The sequence below is a fragment of the Pipistrellus kuhlii genome, unplaced genomic scaffold, assembly GCF_014108245.1.
Source record: "Pipistrellus kuhlii isolate mPipKuh1 unplaced genomic scaffold, mPipKuh1.p scaffold_m20_p_2, whole genome shotgun sequence".
Lineage (NCBI taxonomy): Eukaryota > Metazoa > Chordata > Mammalia > Chiroptera > Vespertilionidae > Pipistrellus > Pipistrellus kuhlii.
The window spans coordinates 127138459-127162371 of NW_023425515.1; the positions used below are offsets into that span (position 1 = coordinate 127138459).

At 39.1% G+C, this 23913-nt stretch overlaps 1 pseudogene; it reads left to right on the top strand.

Annotated features, from left to right (window-relative positions):
• Positions 1-14899: 14899 nt before the first annotated feature.
• On the top strand, positions 14900-15683 carry LOC118723063 (annotated as a pseudogene).
• The last annotated feature ends 8230 nt before the right edge of the window (positions 15684-23913 follow it).

The window sequence follows — 23913 nt, forward strand, 5'->3', positions numbered from 1 at the left end:
CCAGCTCAGGGAAGCCTTCAGCTCCTCTGAGGTTTGCCCACCTCTGCTCCCTGTGTGCCAGAGCCCTACTCTATGCGTTAGGTCACTGTGAGTGAAACCATGACTGAGCTATGGGGATAGGACCAGCCAGACAAAGTGACCTCAAATTAAAAGAAAAATAATCTCCACCCTCACAAATGTGTCTTGGAAGTCAGCCTACCCTGACCACGCACAGGTTTCACTCAGGAACAGTTTAGCCTTATTAAAAATGTCACTATTTAGATACCTGAAATCTACAATTAATTTGCCAGTAATGTAATTTTATAAAAATACAGAATTCTTAGAGTTGATTTTTAAATGAACCCTAAAGCATTGTAGACTTTTCTACTTTTAAGAAGTAGTTCCTTTCAGGAAATAAATTAATAGAGTTATTCTAGTGTATAAATCTGGGTAAACTATGAAATCAGATCCAAACACAAGATCTAATATCTAACTTAAGAAACAGTCTAAGAAACCTTAAAAAAAAAAAAAAAAAAAAAAGCACAATAGAATGTAAGAATTGTGGTTTTGACTTTGAAGAGAAAATTAACTCTAGTTGCTTCATTAGAGATTTCAATTTTGTTTGTCACATCTTAGATGGATATTAGCTGAACACAGTGTGGTAATCATTTCACAATATATGCAAATCCAACCATCATGCTGTCTGCCTTAAACTTATACAGAGGTGTATGTCAATTATTCCTGAATAAAACTTGAAAAAAACAAAGTGCCTTGAGAAATGGAAAAAGTGATTTTATAGATAGAAAAATGCATACACCATAACTAAAAGGAAATAAATCAGAATACACACATCATGAATGGTATCAAGAAGACAGAAATAAAAATGTAAGTTTGCAATTGCACGTGCACTTGCGTGTGTGTGTGTGTGTGTGTGTGTGTGTGTTGAATATTGCAGGTCTCACTAGCCTATGTATACAAAGAGGTCACCTCACAGTCCAGATTACAGTGGCTTTACAGCCGTACAACCCCCTCACAAAGCACATACCAGCCTGTGCTCAGCACCAAATCCAAGGAGGCCACTTCCCTTGTTCATCCCCCTCATCAGGGCTCTTTCCTCTGACCCTGCTGTGAATGTACTTCATTAGGACTCTCTGGAAGCTGAATTACTTGGCCTCAGGAACACATTCTATTAAAAAGAGATGCTCTTCATTCTAAAATTTTGCTTGGCTTTTTAAGAATATGTTTTTATTGATTTTAGAGAGGAAAGGAGAGGGCTAGAGAGAGAAAAACATTGATGAGAAAAACATCATCAATCGGCTGCCTCCTTCATGCCCCCTACTGGGGATCGAGCCCACAACCCAGGCATGTGCTCCAACAAGAACTAGTGACCTCATGGTTCATGGGTTGACACTCAACCACTGAGCAACTTTTGCTTGGCTTTCATTCTTACATGCTAACATCGAGCTAAGGAAGCCGACAAGAAAACAACAATGTAGCTAATGCCTACATTGTACAGACCTTTTCTAGGCCCTCCACCCAAGTTATCATTTCTTAGTTATCCTCACCCTTTCTTTTCATGTGGAACTTCAATAGATCTCGATGGCATTCTGCTCAGTCATTTTAGGCCTGGGGTGCAATTTTGCTCTCATGGACTCTACAAAGATAGAGTCTTAATTCTGACCCAGACCCAGTACCTGAGTAGGCTACTATTACCCACTGACAGATGCTGCTAACATGGCCTGCCTGCCTGCATCTCTGAATGCTGCAGCTTGTAGCTGTGCTCCATCTGCCACCTCTCTGGACTTCTCTGAGGCCCCCTGCTTACCTGGCCTCCCACCAGTTGCCTAATGACATTCTACTTGCTGGAACCCATGTTCCACCTGCCTCCCATCAGCAGCAGCTGAGGTTGAACCTCCAACACCAATCCCACCACAGCAGACAAGTCTAGTTCCAGGTCCAAAGATCTCCCAGCCTGCTGGTAATGGACAGTGAGCTGAGGTTTTTTCCCTGGGATTGTGTCGAGATGCCTAAGAATGAGCTCTGTAGACCAGAAGATTTAAGAAGCAAAAGCGAGGAAAATTGATAACAAGCAGGTTCAGACTCACCACATGGAAAGGCGGAAACAATGGGTGCCTGGTGAAGCCTAGTAGTCCAAGCTTATATATTTGCTCTAAGCCTGCTTTTATATCTATTCGTTTCATCACCTGATTGATTCTCTCAATTGTTCTTGCCCAGCATCTAATCTGAACTCTCCGTTTCTACGTGTTCTTTCTCTGTTTCTATGCTGAACTTCCTTTGTTTCCATGTGTCGTCAGTACACCTTATTGTTGCGGGCCCTCTCTTGCTTTCCTATGCCTCCCGCTTTAAGTCCAGAAACACTTTATTATTTCTGCTTGGTTGGTTCCTGTGGTGAGGCTGCTCAAACTGCCTTTTCTGTCCACCTGCCTTTGTTTTCCACTGGACCCCTGCCCTGTATGCTTACGTCAAGCTAACTTTTCTCAGTACGATGCCCACTACAGTAACCCTACCATATCTGGGTGTAACACTTCAAGGATTCTGTGGCATACATTTGGGATATTCCATTTTTTATTGTTTACCTGTTCCAGTTTCTTCAAATTAAGTTATTTGGGAAAAGTAAACAGCTGAAATTTGAGTGTGTTTTTTGCAGATTAAGGACTGATAAGAGAAAAACATTGGACTGATTTAACATTGTCTTTTGATCTGCTTCACACTGGAGAATGGAGGGGATGCCAGATTGTGAAAAGTAATAAAGCCAATTACTTGTCTATTCCTCAGTGTGACCTTGTACCCATGATAGTGCAACTAGCAAGTCTGTTATCTGTAGGGCAGGGCTTGATGCTGCAGTCTTAAGGAAAAACGTTTTCTTCTATGGGAAATCTCAGTTTTTGTTCTTAAAACCTTCAACTTGAATTTGCTCTCTCTGAGCTCCAGCACTGGGGCAGCAGCTTGAAATGTGCCAGCGACATACAGGGAGGGACAAAATTGTCTGGCTTCAGGACGAGAGCTGGAGGGGCAGCTTTCCCCTGAGAAAAGTGCCAGCAGAGGCATTGCTCCTTTGCCCAGCGCTCCTCACACAGAGCCAGGAGGTGGGCGCCATATGAGTCTCCATCCATGTTTTTATTTTTTACTTTATTTTATTTTTAAAATATTTTTATTGATTTCAGAGAGGAAGGGAGAGGGGGGAGAGATAGAAACATCAATGATGAGAGACAATCATCAATCAGCTGCTTCCTGCATGCCCCACCCTGGGGACCAAACCTGAAACCTGGACACATGCCCTGACCAGGAATTGAACCATGGCCTGCTGGTTCATAGGTCGACGCTCAACCATTGAGGCACATCGGTTGGGCTTCATGTTTTAACTTTTAATAAATAACATAAAATTAACTATTTTAACCATTTTCTAAAATCCTCACTTCTGTTTTTTCCCCATTGATCCTTAGAGAGAATGGAAGAGAGGGAGAAGGGAAGAGAGAGACAGAGATGAGACAGAGAAACATCAATGTATCTCACATTGTTTGGTTGCCTCCCACATCCCACCCCGAACTGAAGTGGGATCAAACCTGCAACCCAGGTCCATGCCCTTGACTGGGAATTGAACCCCCAATCCTTTGGTGGTCTGATTGACATTCTAACCAATGAGCGACACCAAACAGGGTACATTTTATAACCTTTTTAAGTGTACGGTTTAGTGGCATTAGGTGCGCTCACAATGTTGCACAGCTACCACCAGGGAAAAGGTTGTGATGGATTTGTAAATATTTGGAGCCCAGTTACCACTTCATTGGCATGCCCTTCACCATGATGTCACTTGCCTTTAGCAATGAGGGGACTATACTTACAGCAGGTATATATGAGAGGATAAGATAGATGACAAGGTGCAGGCATCCTGAAGATGTTGTCGGCATGCACTAAGGGTCAGAACCCGTGTCCACCCAATATCTGGTCAGAGTAGAAATTACCACTGGGGAAAGCTATGTTCACTTCTTCAAACATGTGCATATCCCAGAAGGGACTAATGTGGACACATTATTGGGCACCTAGGTGCTCTCTCTCTCTCTCACTCTCTCTCTCTCTCTCTCTCTCTCTCTCTCTCACACACACACACACACACACACACATACACACACACACTTTATTAGGAATTTATACACTGAGTAGCCAGATTATTATGATCTCTGAATGCATAATAATCTGGCCACTCAGTGTAAACTGACCACATAATTGGGATTTTAAAATAAGGTTTTTCCATGTGTAAGAATTGCATTGTGGGTAGTTAGAAAGAAGCAGAGGACTTACTAGCCAGAGGCTGGGGGCCATTATCTCCTAGTCCCTTGCTATATCAAGATTTGCAAGCTTTCCCTTATACATAAGCACACTTAGTGGCCAGATTATTATGTGTTCAAAGATCATAATAATCTGGCCACTCAGTGTATATAACAAGGGTGCTTATGTTGCTTAAAGCTGTGCTGGAACCTGAAATAATTTTTTTAATTGCTTTTCCAGCAATTAGTCAATGTGCTTTGACTATATTTATTCTATACAAGCAGTTTGAGCTCATATACCTTGTTTTTAAAATCTTTTCCCTCAGATATCTTATTTTAAACTATTATATCTGTACTGTCCTTCAAATCATAGATTCAAAACTTAAAAATAACTAGTGTTTTTAACTATTGGCTGTGCCCTGGGAACAATACCAGTGGGCAAGGAGGAGGTTATTTGCTACATCAAAAGTTAGGAAACCGTAGGTGAGCTGTAGTATTAGAAAACAGATTCCCTCTGTGGGGCCTCATAATGGGGGCCTCCTACATGGTATTGGACAGGACTGAAATAAAGCAAACTCTAGTGGAACTGGAAACTTCTACTTTCAAAGCTGAACTATCTTTTATTTTTGTTATTTAAAAATCTTCACAAATTTATCTCTTCATCAGTTTTATTGAGATGAAATGACATAGCACTGTATAAATTTAAAGTGTACAATGTGTTGATTTCATACATTCATATATTGGAAAATGATTATCACCATGGCATTAGCTAACACCTTCATTATATAACCATTTTCTATTTGTGTTGAGAATATTTGAGATCTACTATCTTAATAACTCTCAAATACTGGTATATAATCACCATGCTGCACATTATATCCCCAGAACTTTTTATTCTTGTAACTAGAAGTTTGTACCCTTTGGCCAGTATATTCCATTTCCCCACCCTCAGCCCCTGGTAACTACCACTCTACTCGTTTTTTCTCTATGTAAAGCTGAATGATTTCTCTATGAATTATACATTTCCTTTTGCTTGGTACTATTTTTATATACATCTATATTTATATTATTATAACAATAACAATATTATTACATATTATTATATATATTGTATATTTGAATATATTAAATATTGACATATATAACCCCATCTAATAAAACAATAATATGCAAATTATCATCACTCCACTACACCCACAAGCCAGACCCACAAGCTAATCAGGAGCAAATATGCAAATAAACCCAACCAAGATGGCTATGGCCACAGAGAACAGGAGGGAGGCTTGGGTTTCCCAGCAATGCAGGAAGCCAAGCTTTCCACCTGCCCTTTCTGGCCTAGGTCTCCACTCAAGGCTATAAAGTTTCAATGATAGAAGATACATAAATCCCAACAGATATGGCAGCAGCCACAGAGCCAGCAAAAGGCTTGGCAATCCTCAGGGTACAGTTTCAATTGTAGAAGAAAATAAATTCTAGATACCAGAGCCTCCACCTGAGTCACCAGGGGGCGTGGCTGGCATGCAACCCACCATAGGCCCCTATCCCAGGCTGCCCCAAACCCCAAGGGAACCCCATCCTGATCTAGGACATCCTTCAGGGCAAACCAGCTGGCTCCAACCCATGCACCAGGCCTCTATCCTATCTAGTAAAAGAGTAATATGCAGATTGACCACTACAACACACAAGATGGCTGTCCTCAGGTGGTCAAAGATGGTTGCCCCCATATAAACCCAAGATGGCCACCATAAGATGGCCAGCAGGGGAGGGCAGTTAGGAGGGACAAGGCATGCAAGGGAGGGCAGTTGGGGGTGATCAAGCCTGAAGGGGAGGACAGTTAAAGGTGACCAGGTCAACAGAGGAAGGAAGTTAGGGGCAAACAGGTTAGCAGGGCAGCAATTAGACATCAATCAAGCTGGCAGGAGAGTAGTTAAATGAAATCAGGAAGGCATGCAGATGAGTAGTTGGGAGCCAGCAGTCCTGGATTGTGAGAAGAATATCTGACTGCCCATTTAAACAGGAAGTCGGACATCCCTAAAAGGGTCCCAGATTGGAAAGGGTGCAGGCTAGGCTGAGGGACACCCCCTCCTGTGCATGAATTTTGTGCACCAGGCCTCCAGTATATAGATAACATTCTATGAAATCGCAAACACATTTCTATTCAGTGCCTTGTGTGTGGAACCTAGTTGTGTTGTATTTTGTGCCTTTAAATCAAAGCAGGAGAGAGAGAACTACATAACCAGACATCCTGAAAAGAGAGATCATGGGGAGACAAAGAAACAGCCCGCATATGAAAGAAAAGCAGGCATCACCAGAAAAGGAAGTAAACCAGTTAGAGGCAAGCAACCTACCAGAGCAGGAATTCAGAGTAATGATCATAAGATGGCTAAAAAGAATGGAAGACAAATTTGACAATATGAGTAAGAACCAAGAGGAAATGAAGAAGAACCAAGAAGAGATAAAAAATAACATTGCTACTATAAAGAACTCAATATAAAGCATCAAGAGCAGACTAGAAGAAGCAGAAGACCACATCAGTGAGCTAGAAGACAAGAAGGGAAAAAAATAACCAAGTAGAGCAGCTTCTTTAGAAAAGAAAAAGAAAAGAAAAAGAAAAAAAAAAAATGAAAACCAGGTGAACAGCCTAAGGGAACTTTGGGACAAAACAAAACAATATTACAATAATAAGTGTTCCAGAAGGAAAGGAAACTGAGGAAGATATGGAAAAAGTATTTCAAGAAAAAAATGACAGAAAAATTTCCTGAGATAGAGAAGAAAAAACCCACACAAATCCAAGATGCTCACAGAGTTCCAAGCAAAATGAATCCCAGAAGACCAATGCCAAGGCACATTATAATTAAATTGGCAAACACCAACGACAAAGTAAGAATCTTAAAAGCAGCCAGAGAGAGACAGAAATTTACATATCAAGGAACACCCATCAGTCTAGCAACTGATTTCTCCACAGAAACTCATCAGGCCAGAAGGGAGTGGAATGAAATATACAAAGTCATGCAAGGGTCTGAATCCAAGAATACTGTACCCAGCAAGGCTATCAATCAAAATAGAAGGTGAAATCAGGAGCATTACAGACAAAAACAGACAAAAGGAATTTATCACCACCAAACCAGCAATGCAAGAAATGCTAAAGGGTCTACTGTAAAAACAAAGAAATAGGAAGAGAAGAAGGAACACAGGGATATAGAATAAAAATGGCCTCAAATAAGTACCTATCAATAATAACTGTAAATGTAAATGGATTAAATGCTCCAATCAAAAGACATAGGGTAACAGATTGGATAAGAAAACAAGACTCATATATCTGTTGTCTACAAGAAACCCACTTCAGAATAAAAGATGCACACAGACTGAGGGTAAAGGGATTGAAAAAGTTTTTCCAGGAGATTCAAAATGAAAAAAAAAAAAAAAAAGCTGGGTAGGAATACTTATGTCTGACGAATTATATCTCAGAGTGAAGGACATAACAAAAGATAATGAAGACCACTTCATAATACTAATAACAAGAAGAAATAACCCTGGTAAATATATATGCACCCAATATGGGACCACCCAAATACATTAAAAAAAAATACTGCTGGAGGACATTAAGGGAGAGATTAATAGCAATATTATCATAGTAGGAGATTTTAATACCCCACTGTCACCTTTGGACAAATCATCTAAACTAAAATTAGCAAGAAATATCAATCCTAAATGACTCCTTAGACCAGATGGAATTAATCACCATCTTCAGAACATTCCACCCCAAAGCCACAGAATATACATTCTTCTCAAGTGCACATGGTCATTTTCAAAGATAGACCATATGTTGAGACATAGGCAAAGTCTCTTCAAATTCAAGAAGATAGAAATCATATCAAGCATCTTCTCAGATCATAGTGGCATAAAACTGGAAATTAACTACAATAAAAATAATCCAAAGAAATCAAACATATGGAGACTAAACAGCATGCTATTAAACAAGGACTGGGTTACCAGAGAAATCAAGGAAGAAATTAAAAAATCTTGAAAAGAAATGAAAATAAAAACGCAACAATCCAAAATCTATGTGACACAGCAAAAGGAGTTTTGAGAGGGAAGTTCATATCCCTACAAGCCTATTGCAAAAAAACAAGAGAAAATGGTAACAAATTATCTAACTCTACAACTTAAAGAGTTAGAAAAAGCGCAACAAGAAAAGCCCAGTGTAAGCAGAAGGAAGGAAATAATAAAAATCAGAGCGGAAATAAATGACATAGAGACCATAGAAACAATACATAAGATCAACAAAACCAAGAGCTGGTTCTTTGAAAGGATAAACAAGATAGATGAACCTCTAGCCAGGCTAACCAAGGAACAGAGAGAGGGGACTCAAATAAATAAAATCAGAAACGAAAGAGGTGAAATAACAACAGACCCTGCCAAAATATAAAGGTTTGTTACAGAATACCAACAACTCTATTCCAACAAACTGAACAACCTGGAGGAAATGGACATATTCTTAAAAAAATACAAACTTCCAAAACTCAGTCAAGAAGAATCTAAAAATCTCAATAGACCAGTGACTTGGGAAGAAATTGAAACAGTCATCAAAAAGCTTCCAGCAAACAAAAGCCCAGGGCCAGATGGCTTCACAGGACAGTTTTACCAAACATTCAAGGAAGAACTAAAATCTAACCTCCTCAGACTATTCCAAAAAATTCAAGAGGAAGGAAAACTTCCAAACTCCTTCTATGAAGCCAGCATCACTGTAATACCAAAACCAGATAAAGACAACTCAATGAAAGAGAATTACAGGACAATATCCTTCATGAAAAAATGCCAAAATCCTCAACAAAATTCTAGCAAATCGACTCCAGCAGAACATCACAAAGATCATACACCATGACCAAGTAGGATTTATTCCAGGAATGCAAGGATGTTACAATATCCGCAAATCAATAAATGTGATACATCACATGAACAAATTGAAAGATTAAAATCATATAGTCATATTAATTGATGCAGAAAAAGCATTTGATAAAATCCAACACCCTTTCCTGATAAAAACTCTCAACAAGGTGGAAGTACAAGGATCATACCTCAACATAATAAAAGCTATATCTGATAAACCAACAGCCAACATCAATGGGCAAAATCTAAAACCATTCTCTCTAAGAACAGGAACAAGACAGGGATGCCCACTCTCGCCACTCCTGTTTGACATAGTACTGGAAGTACTAGCGATTGCAATTAGACAAGAGGAGGAAATTAAAGGCATCCAAATTGGAAAAATAAAAACTAAAGTTATCCTTATTTGCAGATGACATGATATTGTACATAATAAAAAAAAAGCTGCATTAAAAAACAAATTGACTTAATAAATAAATTTGGCAATGTAGCAGGATACAAAATTAATGACAACAAATCTGTGGCATTTCTATACACCAACAGTGAACTTACAGAAACAGAGACTAAAAAAGCAATTCCATTTCCCATCACACCAAAAAAATTAAGATACTTAGAAATAAACTTAACTAAAGAAGTAAAGGACCTATATGAGGAAAACTACATGACACTGAAAAAAGAGATAGAGGAAGATGTAAACAGATGGAAGATCATACCATGTTTATGGATTGGTAAAATCAAAATGTCCATACTTCCTAAAGCAATCTATAGATTCAGTGCACTCCCCATTAAAATACCAATGGCATAATTCACTGACCTAGAAAGAACTCTCCAAAAGTTCATTTGGAACAATAAAAGATCCCGAATAGTCATAGCAATCCTGAGAAAGAAGAGTAAAGTAAGAGAAATCTCAATACCAGATTTCAAGCGGTATTACAAAGCCAGTGTTCTCAAAACAGCCTGGTACTGGCATAAGAACAGACATATAGATCAATGGAATAGAATCAAGAACCCAGATATCAACCTAAATCACTATGCTCAATTAATATTTGACAAAGGAGGCATGAATATACAATGAAGTCAAGACAGTCTCTTCAGTAAATGGTGTTGGGAAAATTGGACAGATACATGCAAAAGAATGAAACTAGATCACCAACTTACACCATACACAAAAATAAACTCAAAATGGATACAGAATTTAAACATAAGACGGGAAACCATAAAAATACTAGAGGCATCCACATGCAGCAAAATCTCAGACATAATGCCAAAAGAACTTCTTCACCGACACTGCCCCTAGGGTAATGGAATGTAAAGAGAAAATAAACAAGCGAGACTACATCAAAATAAAAAGCTTTCTTACAGCAAAACAAACCGTCAACAAAACAACAAGAAAGCCCACTGTATGGGAGAACATATTTGCAAATGTTATCACTGATAAAGGTTTAATCTCCAACATCTATAGACAGCTTATACAACTAAATAAAAGGAAAATGAATGTTCCAATTAAAAATGGGCAATGGACCTAAATAGAATATTTTCCAAAGAAGACAGAAAGAAGGCCAAGAGGCACATGAAAACATGCTCAAAGTCACTAATTATCCAAGAGATGCAAATCAAAACAGCAATGTGGTACATCTCACTCCTGTCAGAATGGCCAACATGAGCAGATCAACAAATGACAAGTGTTGGCAAGATTTTGGAAAAAATGGAACCCTTGTGCACTGCTGGTGAGAATGCAGACTGGTGCAACCACTGTGGAGAATAGTATGGAGTTTCCTCAAAAAACTGAAAATGGAACTCCCATTTGACCCAGTAATTCCACTCCTAGGATTATATCCCAAGAAACTAGAAACACCAATCAGAAAGGAAATATGCACCCCTATGTTCATAACAGCACATCTACAATAGCTAGGATTTGGAAACAGCCTAGGTTCCAGTCAGCAAATGATTGTATCAAAAAACCATGGTACTTCTACACAATGGAATATTATGCTGCCATAAAAAAGAAGGAATTCTCATTATTTGCAGCAACCTGGATGGATTTGGAGAACATCATGCTAAGTGAAATAAGCCAGTCAATGAAAGAGAAACACCACATGACCTCACTCATTTATGGATAATAAAGAACATTATAAGATAGTTATAGAGACAGTAAAGCAACAAGCAGACTGTGATATTACAGCAGGGAAGGTAGGGAGATCTGGAGGAGATAATAGATAACCAAAGGACTTGTATACATGCATATAAGTACAACCAATGGATACAAAACTCTGGGGAGGGAGGGTATGTATGGGGGGGGCAATGGTAAAATATGTACTCAGATAATAATTTAATAAAAATAAAATAAAATAAAATAATAAAAAAAGAGAGAGACAGAGGGAGACAACACAGAGAGAAGAGAAGAGGCACTTGACCTTGGAGGTAGGGATGGGAGTGATATTTTCACATGTCAAAGAGTGCTAGTACCCCCTGGAAGTCAGAGGAGGTGAGGAGCAGAATCTTCCCTAGAGCTTCTTGAGGGAGCCCAGCCAGGCCCAGGCCTTGGTTTTAATCCAAGCTAAGTCCAAACTTCTGGCTCCAGAATGGTGCGAGAATAAATTTCTATTGGGTTAAGCCATCAAAGTTATGGTATATTACAACAGCCATAGGCAATTAATACAGTTTGGTACCAGAGGTGGAATGTTGCTATAACAAATACTTGAAAGTGAGGAAGTGTTTTAGGAATTGGATAATGTGTAGAGATTGTACAAATTTTTAGGCATATAGTAGGATAACAACAAAAACAAAAAAATGCCCTCCCAATAATATATCCACTTTCTAATCCTCAAACTCTGTGAATACTCTTATAAGGCAATATTTGTGATAAAATATTTTGAAAAGAGGTGTTATTCTGGATTATCCAGGTGGGCCTATATTCAATCAAATGTATCCTTGTAAGAGAGAGGCAGAGTTATGAAAGAGACACACACCAAAAACACAATGTGAAGATGGAGAGGAGGGAGGTAGAACATAACCAAGCATTCACAGAAAGAATGAGAAACATGCCATTGGAAATTGGAAGAAAGGTTATCCTTGTTACAAAGCAGTATAAACTTGGCTGATTGTATCTTACAGTTGTATGGAAAGCAGAATTTGTAAGTGATGAACTTGGATATTAGTTGAGATTTTCAAGCAAAGCTTTGAAGTTGCATCCTAGTTTATTTGTTTAGGTTTTTTATTTTTCTTGTTACTTATAGTAAAATTCAAGGGGCAAGAGATAAATTGAGGAACTGTTATGCAAAATGTACCAGGATTTGATGATTTGGGAAATTCAATTTATCTAGATTTTAAAGGGTGCTAAAATTAGGAGGTTCACTTTCTGGAAAGCAGCCTTTGAAGGGTGTGGATTAGTGACCTTTGGATAGTATTAAAAAGATTGGGTATGCAACTCATGGATCTACTAAACCCTCTAGTCAAGACAGGAATAGAGATACAATTATGGAAGAAAGATCTGTGGAGGACCTTCTTATCTAAAGGTATGAGCATCCTTATGACAAAAACCAACGAAAATAAGATGAAATGAAAGAAGGGTGTCAGACTCCTAAGATTCCACAGTCAGAAAATAGGTTATTTCCTGACTATGTAGTTGCAAATGTGTGCTACCATCCAAGCAAAAGAAAGAATTATCCCAAGGGCAAAACTAGAAATGAGTTGAGTCAGAGGCCTGAGCCGCAGGCACAGAGGCAAAGGCGAGAGTCATAGTCCCAAAGGGCAGATCCTCAAGTCACAGTGAACTAGTCTCATGCATTGAAATCTAATGGAATTTGTCTTGCTGGGTTTGGAATGATCTTGGAATGGGTGATCCTTTAATTCCTGACATTTTTTCCCTTTTTGGAATGCCAATATTTATAACTATAATCTTATGCCTGTTCTACCTTGGTATTTTGAAAACAGGTAACTTTATAGTGTCTCAGGTCTATAGGTGAAGGAAAAAATTGCCCAGGAGAGATCTTGAGAGAAAAAACCTATTCTGGATTTTCTGGATGGTCTCTAAATGCAATCACACTTATCCTTATAAAAGAGAAACAGAGAGAGTTTAGAGACTGACCTATACACACAGAGGTGAAGGTGATATGAAGATGAAGCTGAGAGAGAATCAACCGCAAGAATCCCAATAGCCACCAGAAGCCTAAAGAGGCAGGAAATTGATTTTCTCCTCAAGCCTGTGGAGGAAGTATGGCCCTGAGGCTTCTGGCATCCAGAACTGTGAGAGAATATATCTCTCTTCTTTTAAGCCATCACGTTTGTGTTAATTTGTTACAACAATAGCAGGAAACTAACATAGTATTCTACAATACTGAAAATAAGAGGATTGTGATGTAATGACGGTGTGCACATAAAGAGCCTGAGTCTTCATGTGATTGCACATTTGGAATAATGTGGTTGTCATCAATTCAGCGTCACCTTAGACTTTTTTTAGCAGAAGATTACAAGAGCAGGAAGCTGATGTCCTGCTTATTCAGCAGTATTATACCCAGTTCTGTGTGCTACAACTTTAAAAACACATTGACATATTGAAATTTGTTTAAAGTAGGGGTGTCGAACTCAATCAGAGAAGGGGCCAAAATCTAAAATCCAGCCTAAATCTCGGGCGTAATGGTTTACTGAAAATTCATAAACTGTCATTGTGATGGAAACACAGCGGAGTGCAGTGATGACAGTGCGGTGCGGGACACATTGCAAGGCCTGGCAGGACGGATTTGGCCCGCGGGCCTTCTGTTTGACACATGTGGTTTAAAGAAAAAGAACTGAGAGCAGGGAGAAATTGTGCATTTGACAGTTAAAGCAACTAAGTAGTGACGGTTAGCACTTATCTTGAAAAACCCTGCAAGAAATATGACAGCTGCCCTAGCTGGTTTGGCTCAGTGGATGGAGCTTTGGTCTGCAGACTGAAGAATCCCGGGTTTGATTCCAGTTGGAGACACATGCTTGGTGTGGGACATGCGGAAGGCAGCCCATCAGTGAGACTCTCTCAACATTGATGTTTTTGTCTCCCTTCTTCTCTGAAATCAATAAAAATATATTAAAAAGAAATATGTCAGCTGTTCTCAAACACACAGAACTCTGTCTTATGACAAAGGGAAGGAACAGTCAACTCTTCAGATCAGGACCTGAATTTAAGGAGAAGCTCCCAAGAGGCAGATTTAGGATCCACTGAGGAAAGTCTTGAATTTTGATCATGCTGCATAGTGGTGCTAGGTTGTCTGTCACCTAAAGGGTTCACCAACTGAAATGGTAGCCACTTGGGGCTTGTTATGTAGGGCATTTCTGCATAAAGTAGCAGATTAGATACTATGCCCCAAGGGTTCACTCAAATATGATTCTGTTGCTCTACTGCCATGAGGAGAACTGGATTTGTTCATTTATTGCTTAGCTTCCTCTTTTCCAGACCAACAAAATTATGGTTACTTTTACCCTAACAGATAATCTTATCATCCAACATTAAAGTACTCTTGACCTTCTCTGATCACTCCAGATTCTTCTTGGCTATCCCAGTTGTAGAGTCTAGTGTAGGAACCTGCACGGAATCTGGGTGTGGCCCATTATTGTAAGCAGAAGTAGATAATAGCCTATATTTTATTTTCCTGCCCAAGTATCTACCAACCCAAACTCACATTTGCTTTTCTACAACAGCAAACTATTCAACCTTTTCTTTTCCTCTGATTTTTTTTGAACTTCATTTTGCAAAGCTTGCTGATTCTCCCCATATGCATAAGGTAAACTTAGCAGGGCAGCAGCAGCAGAGCATCAGTGGCACCACCAAGCGATGGTGTCAAGCAATTAGGGCAGTATGCTACTGCTTATGGGGCAAGGAGAAAGCTACAAACCTCATCAAACCCATGATCTTTATCAATTTCCTTTCATCAGCCTACCAGGAGGTGGGGAATGAGATACCCCTTAAGGTCACACATGCTGAACCATGGGAGAAAGGAAGTGGGAAGACAGGGGTCAGTAGAAGTTCGAGGTGTTGAAACAGGAGAAATTGTTTCTACAGTTTTTTGCCTGTTATACAAATTATTTACTCTGAAGCTAACTCAAGCAAGCAACGGGTCCAAAACACAGAGAGACTCCATATATTAGAGCAGTTGGCCTTATGTGTATATAGGTACATAGTCCTCTGGGATCTATGGGATGGCTTGAATCCTTCTTTAATGAGGAAGAGGACCTAGATGTGAAGGCTGTGTAATGGAGAAATACTTGGGTCTTTTCTCACAAAACTGGAGTGATTTTCTACTCTGTTTCTAAGAATTCCAGTTCTAGTTCAGAAGAATCTGGATCAATAAATTAAACACTGACCTAGAAAAATCAAGGAAGATGGGAAGGAAGGCACTGAGGAAATATACAGACATGTTGAAAGCAGTATTCAGGTCCTCAAGGAGATCACTGAGTCCCCCAAGGTCCCCAAGAAGATTAAGATGGAGAAGCCATCATCAGGAGGGCCATGAGTGTTCTGGTTCTGAACAAGAATTAGAAAGAGAAAAAGTGCACTAGCTAATAGAGTGTAAGAGAAAGGAAAGGGAGGGAGGGAGGGAGGGAGGGAGGGAGGGAGGGAGGGAGGGAGGGAGGGAGAAAGGAAGGGAGGGAGGGAGGGAGGGAGGGAGGAAAAAAGGAAGGAAGGAAGGAAGGAAGGAAGGAAGGAAGGAAGGAAGGAAGGAAGGAAGGAAGGAAGGAAGGAAGGAAGGAAGGAAGGAAGAAAAAAAGAAAGATTCCAAGAAAAACAACACAGTAGAAGCAGAGGCAGAGAAAAGAAACAGAAGTAGAAATAGGAAATCAGGGAAAGGGAGTAGAAGCAGGAGCAAAGAAATATCGAGTAGCCACAAAAGTGAAAGTGGGGAGAAGTCAAATACAAAAAGTCACAGTGGCAGTCAAGGAAGAGCTGACAGTGTTGAAAAAAAAAAAATATGGGAGTATAACCCCAACAAAGAAAAACCTAGAAGGCATAGCAGGATCAAAGAACATTCCCACAACCTGATCACAGTGATAGTAAAAACCAGTCTGACAAACATAATTATCGAAGGAGCCAAAGTAGAGAAACAGAGAGCCAAGAAAAATAACATAAAAGCAAAGACAAGACTGTGTGAAAATTTTTTGTAAAAGTGGATCACATTGAATCTTTTAAATGTTTTATTAGGTTTGCTTCCCCCCCCCCCTTCCAAAAATAAATAAATAAATAAATAAATAAATAAATAAATAAATAAATAAATAAACTTAGCAGGAATTGAACTCAGTTTTGCTTCTAACCTCTAATTAAATGCTAATCCAATTCTCCAGAAGGCCAGTGTCCTCAGCCAACTTAAAGTGAGTGTCCTTTCTTTGTCTCTATCTCATGTTCTCTAACCAAATAGATAAATAAGACAGAACCCAAGGGAGAACTCTGACCTTCCCCTTTGGCTGCGCCTATAAAAGAGAAAAGCAATGTGGACATCACAGAAAGTTATTTGAGAGATACAACATCAAGCCACTGGTTTTTTAAATACTATAACTGCTTCTGGATCAGCAGAGAGGTTATTATCTTTTCCCAAGCTGGAAGTGCTTTATTGATTACCATTTTCTGGGCATGACTAAATTATACCCATGCCTCCAGCCTGCCATAGAATTACCCAAGAGATATAAAATATTTATCAGTGGGTTCCAAGTATTCCACAGAAGCCCATAATTCTAATATGGGTTCCCCCTTTTAGAAAGCAATCTTTGACCATCAATATTCATAGCCACTTATAAGATGCCCATTTTGATATTATGATTTATAATAAAATGCAATATATTTGTTCTTCATCCCCATTCCTGGTGCAGAGCTCCTAAAACCTTTGGAATTTCCTGAGTGATGATAGCAATCAAGGTGTCATTTGCTGTGTTAGTGGTATGACATTGGAAAGCCCTCAAGTAACCTAAATTTGGGGGTTGGTTGCCTAGGGACTCAACCAAGTGCTTAGAGGGTTGAATTTTCAGTCCCAGGCTGAAGGTAAAACAGTGGCTAATGACTTACTCTATCCCAACTGTATAAGAAAGCCTCCATAAAAATCCAAAAGAGCAGGGCTGGGAGAGCTTCTGGATTGGTGAACATGTGGAGATTTTTGGGAAAGAGGTGTGCTTAGAAAGGTAATGGAAATTCTGAGCCCTTTTCTCACCTCACCCTATGCATCTAGCTGTGCTAAATTATATCCTTTTATAATAAGCCAGTCAAATAAGTAAAATGTTTCTCCAAGTTCTGTCAACTACTCTAGAAAATAATCTAACTTGAGGAGGGAGTCATTGGAACTTCGGACCAATAGCTATTGGGTCAGAAGCACAGTTGACAATCTGAATTTGTGATTGGTGTCTGATATCCTTCGGCAATGTTTTCCTATGGGAAAGGGGTAGTCATGTGGGACTGAGCCCTTAATCTGTGGGTTTGGCAGCCACTTCCAAGGAGACAGAGTCAGAATTTTGTTGAATTATAGGACATCCAGATGGTTTTGGAGAATTAATAGGTGTGTGTGGGAGTGGGAGGGGGGGAAAGACCCACATATTGGAATTAGGTTCAGAATTATACCCATTTAAATATACAACAGTGAGACTAAAAGAACACTACCATAATAATTATCACCACAACTACTTAGACTTGCTTTCATTGAACCTAAAAACTGTGTCTAAGTTATTTATGTATGCAATTTTGGCTTTAATTGTCCTGGAACAAAATTTACAAAAAAACAGTTTTACCCAATATGCAAATTTTGGTAAAACATACAAACAAATCAGCAAAGGTTTATTTGAATCTATTAATAATTAAATTTAAGCTTGCATCTAAAAATCCTATATAATAAATAGATAATATGCAAATTAACTCTCATGCTGTAACACCATCACGAAATGGTAGTATGCACAGTGGGGGCAGGGCCGGCCACTAAGCATGGCTTCTTCTGGAGTTCCCTCAGCCCTGCCAGGCGGGGGAGAGGGGAGGAGGCAGGTAGGTCCTGGCTGCTGCTCCATATGGCTTCCACCAGGGTCCCCTCAGCCCCACATGCTGAGGAAGTGGCTCTTCAGGGGTCCTGCAGCTTGCTTTTGCTTTTGCTTTTGCTTTTGCTTCCATGGGTGCAAATATTGCATTGCCATCAGGATATGGGCCATACTGTTTTAGAATACACAGACAAGTTTATTACTGCACTGGAACTTTACATCCTTTGGATGGTATTTCTCAGAAGTTTGTTCAACTCTATATTTTAGAGGTGGCTGAAGCAACAAGTAAAAGATTAGCAATACCAAAAAACCAGGACTGCTTAGAAAGACTCATGATCAACATCACCAACTTCATGCATGAAATAAATGAATTAACATAATCATACAAGATGCTACATGAGGTAGAAAAAGAAGAAGAAGAAGAAGAAGAAGAAGAAGAAGAAGAAGAAGAAGAAGAAGCAGCCCAATCTGAAGGAGCAGCAAAAGATGTTGCTTCCATGGAACTAACAATGGTCATTAAATATGGTCATAACAGTGATCCAGGTAGATATAATTCTCCTTGTGTAACTGAGGTTGCCATCATATTCAGAAACTAAGATAGAGAACCTCCTTTTGAAAGGGACTTGCTTATTCATTGTAAAACATATCCCAATAATCTGAATGCCACTAAAATGAAACAAGTAAGTATCCTGTTTCCTACATTAGATGCAATGACATATCCTATTCTTTTTCCACATGGTGAAAAAGGCTGGAGAACAGATATTACATTAAGACTTAGAGACAACAGTGTAATCAACAATGACATTAGACAAAATGTAAGAATATGAGTCACATAAATGCACTATTATCTTTTCATCTCTCTACGCATGACACATTCAATCCTATTTTAAATGCAGAAAAATTAACACTTTATTACCAATTCATATTTCAAAAATTGAGGCCAATTGGATAAATTTCATTAAGCAAACCAATCTATGTTGAGAATTGAAAAATATAGTGGTTTGATGGATTATCTCACATCTGGATCTGAAAATGACAATGTGCCAATTGGTAAAAAGATAATACTTTCATCATCTTTGGAGGGTAGTCCCAGAAGTATGCACCAGTGATATCAGGATGCTATGGCAATTGTAACAAAGTATGGCAAGCCCAATTTATTCATAACCATGACGTGCAACTCCAAATCAACAGATATTACAAACAATTTACAATACTGGCAAAAAGTTGAAAACAAACCTGATGTGGTAGTCAGAGTTTTTAATATTAAGCTGGATGGTCTTTTAAATGATATATATAAATTCAATTTATTTGGCAAAGTAATAGCTAAAATTCATGTCATTGAATTACAGAAATGTGGACTACCTCATGTTCACATATTATTGATATTATTGTAGATAGTAAATCCAAATTATGAACAGAAGATGACATTAATCACATAGTTAAGGCAGAAATTCCAGATGAAGACAAGTGTCCTTGACTTTTTAAAATTGTAAAATAAAATATGGTAATGGAGCATGTGGAATATAAAATCCAAATAGTCCAGGTAGTCAGACATCTCCTGAGGGGTTCCAGATTGGAGAGGGTGCAGGTAAGGCTGAGGGATGAATTTTGTGCACCAAGCCACTAGTTGGAAAATGAAATGCCATATCCTAAGGTTGTTTCTGTTTTCTTTTATATAGACAAAGGAAAAACATTATACTAATAATTCTAGTTTTTATATTCTAAACTGTCATGCCATTTTGAGTACACTTCTCAACCACAAATGCACTGAAATCCCAAAAGGTACATGGTCATCCCTAATAAAAATGATCTCCGGGCCGGTGTGACTCAAGGGTTGATGACCGATGAATCAAGAGGTCACAGTTCAATTCCCAGCCAGGATACATGCCCAAGTTGCAAGCTTGATCCCTAGTAGGGGATGTGCAGAAGACAGACAATCAACAATTCTCTCTCATTGATGTTTCTATCTCTTTCTACCTCATCCTTCCTCTCTGAAATCACTAAAAATATTTTTTAAATGATTGGTGCATTTTATTCATATAAAAGTGCTGAATAATTGTAAGTCATTATTTCCAATCTGACTCAAGAGGCAAACCACTCTAATTGGCAAGACTTTTACTCTGCTCCTAATTAGTCAGCAGCCATGAAATTGACTAATAAACAATGACTGACACCTCCTTTTCAAGAGCTTTCATATTTTCAGGCTATAACATTTTATGCTATTCTTAACAGTTCTTATTTAGTCCACCTCTTGGAAGACTCATGAAGGTCTGGACATGTACAGTGAAAAAAAGTATTTTCTAGGAACTAGAAACCCATCGTGGTAAAAAGCATGTCTTCTAAAGCAATATCTATTGTTATATTAAAGTGAGTTTACTAAGCCACTTAGATATAAACTATTTACTAGCACAAAATGTATTAAACTCCACTCTTTCTAAAAGCTAAATGACTGTAACTTTCCTTCATAAATTAATCCTATATTCTATCAAGTATTACAGTAGTTTTCAAACCATGTTTAATCTTTTAGGCCAAACACAAGCTACTGTCTCCACTTTAGTTGGTGCACGGTTTGTGCACTGAAGTCTCTGGAGGGCATTACTATCAAAGACTCTGTCCTCCCCCCCCCCCCCCCCCCGATCCCCACACATACAACTTGTTCATATACATGTTTGCATTCCTAGCCTAGGCACTTCCATTCAGAAGCCTTGTGGTGTTCTCCATTAGCCAAGCCTCAGGACCTTAAAATAGCAGAAGCCTTTTATTTGGGGCTCCCTGAAAAGTGAGATCCCCTCCCCACTTCTGTGCTGATCCCAGGGAAAATGGGACACTGGTAGAACTAGCACTCCCTCCTTTTGGCCTCTTTCTTACAACATCACAGGAAGTGAATAAAGGTTCAATTGTTACTTCCCATTTGGTTTGTTATTCTAATTGACCACCACCCAGCTCTCTAAGTGCCAAGAGTGCCTTGGAGGTGTCTTGAGCATGTCACACAATGAAGGCCAGAGAGGATACATAACAACATCTCTCCCATAAACTCCCTTCCCAAAACATACTTAACAGTCTCAATGAGAGTAGCTCTGTGTCTGCCTGTTTCATATGTTAAGGTTATGAGCAAGATTCCAACTGAGAAGAGGATTGTTCAAAGCTTATCATAGCAGTTTATCATGCCTGCAGATTTGAAAATCACTATATTAATAACTCTAGCTTTTATATTCTAAACTGCCATGCCATTTTGAAAAGGAAATGACCCAGCCTAAGTAACCAGGTCATCATTTATTGGGGATACCTCATCTTCAGGCCAAGGAGGGCTTGATCATCACAGTAAAGAGGGATCTTGAGATTATAAAGAATACGATGGAAGTTAAAAACTATCTTTATTGGAACCTTCCATTCAGTGAGAAGAAAGAGAAGGAACATGCCTTATATGGATTCACTACCCTATAAGAAAATAAATGAGGATTCTCACTATCATCATAGCTGTTACCCTAATAGGTAATATTCAGTGAATACCTAGGCTGTAAATGCACACCACCCAGGGAATTTCATATACTGTCAACATTAATCCTATAGTAAAACCCAGAAGTGTAATCTTCATTTTACAGATTAAAAAACTGAAACTTGAAGGCAGTAAAGTCACATCTGTTCTATCACCTATCCATTGTACTGGGTGCCTTAATAAAAAATAAATTAATTCTTTCAAACTACCAACAAAAGAATATGTCCAGATAGTCAAAGCAAATTAGCTATGATACACTTAGACATATGCAGTTAAAGCAAAACAAGCAAACAAAATCTAGCCTATCAAAAATTTTATCATTGGTCCAATCCATACTGGATCTCTTTGTAACATTTTTACTGAACAGGCTTCTCTCCTAGACTGAGTGAACACTGCTCATTTAAGTGTCATCAGCAAACTGAAGAGATATCCAATTGTGCTTTTTCCCTAATTCCTGTGATCCCTTTCAATTGCTCCACCCACACTCTCTCTCTCACTTGTCCTGTGATCAGAAACTAAATCTACTAATTGTGACAATGGAATAGATAGATACTAAATTGGCCTGAGTGGGATTTGAGCACTTTATCTTAAAGATTATATTTACTTACTAGAGGCCCAGTGCACAAAGTTTGTGCACTTGGGAAGGGGGCAGGTTCCTCAGCCTGACTTGTGCCCTCTCTCAGACCAGGACCCCTTGCTCCTTACTGCCTGCCTGGAGTGGAGGCTGGATAGAATCCTGACACCACCACTGCGCTCACCAGCCATGAGTCTGGCTTCTGGCTGAGCTGCACTCCCCCTGTGGGAGCACACTGACCACAAAGGGGCAGTTCCTATGTTGAGTGTCTAGCCCCTGGTTATCAGTGCAGGTCATAGTGACAAGTCATTCTGCTGTTTGGTTGATTTGCATATTAGGGTTTTATTATATAGGATGTTTTAATGAATTCACAGTTACAGTTAAAATGTCATAATGTATTATACATAATTTCATCCCTCTGTTCCCATCCTCTCCCCAAAAACCTTCACAACCTTCACTCTCAGTCAACTATTACTGCACACTGAGTTAACAGATAATTATGATCACCTGACGTTTATAGGCAAATTAGCCATACACTACATCTTATGGGATATGGAAGCTGAAGGCCTGCTCCAACACCTTTGCTGCCTGCAATTACCAAGATAAAACATCTCCAATTCGCACAGGAACACAGGATTGGACAGTCAAGCATTGAAAAAAAGTCATGTGGTCTGATGAATCAAGTTTACAGTTGCATCAAGCAGATGGCAGAATGAGAATTTGGCAGAAACAGCATGAAAGCATGCACCCCACATGCATGAGTACAACCCTTCAAGCTAGTGGGGGTAATGTTATGGTTTGGGAGATGTTTTCCTGGCATGATTTAGGCCCTTTAATTCATGTGGAATAATGTCTGAATAGCACAACATACCTAAGTATTATTGCTGATAACTTCATCTTATCATGTTGGTGGCTTATCCCAACGGAGATGTCTTCTTCCAACAAGACAATGTGCCATGCCACGGTGCCCATATTTATGCAGGAGTGGTTTCAAAAACATGAGGGAGACTTTACCTTGCTTAGGTGGTTCCCATACTTGCCAGATCTCAATCCAATTGAGCATTACTGGGACCAAGTTAAAAGAGTCATCAGGCAGCTGGTTCCACACCATCAAATCTCACAGAACTGGACAGTGCTATTCATCAAGCATGGTGTCAGATTCCTTGCATCATCTTTCAACATTGTAGTCAATGCCAAGAAGAATCGCCACAGTATTGAAGGCAAAAGGTGGTCCAATGAAGTACTGATGGGATGGTCATAATAACCTGACCACTTCAGTGTATATGTTCTGGGAGAAAATGTAAACTTGAAGCAGCATTATACCTTAAAATTAGCTCACTGCCTAGCTGTTTCTAACTTGAGCTAATTTGCATCCATGAACAACTAAGCCAGCAAGGTGTGTTTCTGTGTCCTCCTCATTGCCCTGGTTCTCATTAATCAATAGGACTTTATTGTTAACCACTTCCCAGAAAACAAATTGCTCCCTCAACTTCTCTATGTCTTTCATGAACAGTTACAAAAGCTCTAAGTAGTTGATAATCCACACATCACAATTCAGTAAGTTATCATTATAAATGGCAAGTTTGCAATTTACTAGGACAGGTGTCATATGGACTCCTACTCAACCAAAATATAAATGCTCAGTGCCAGTCAGAGCACAGCTGACTCACTTGGTGAAGGATGTAGATGACTCACTGTGAAATCTAAAGATACCA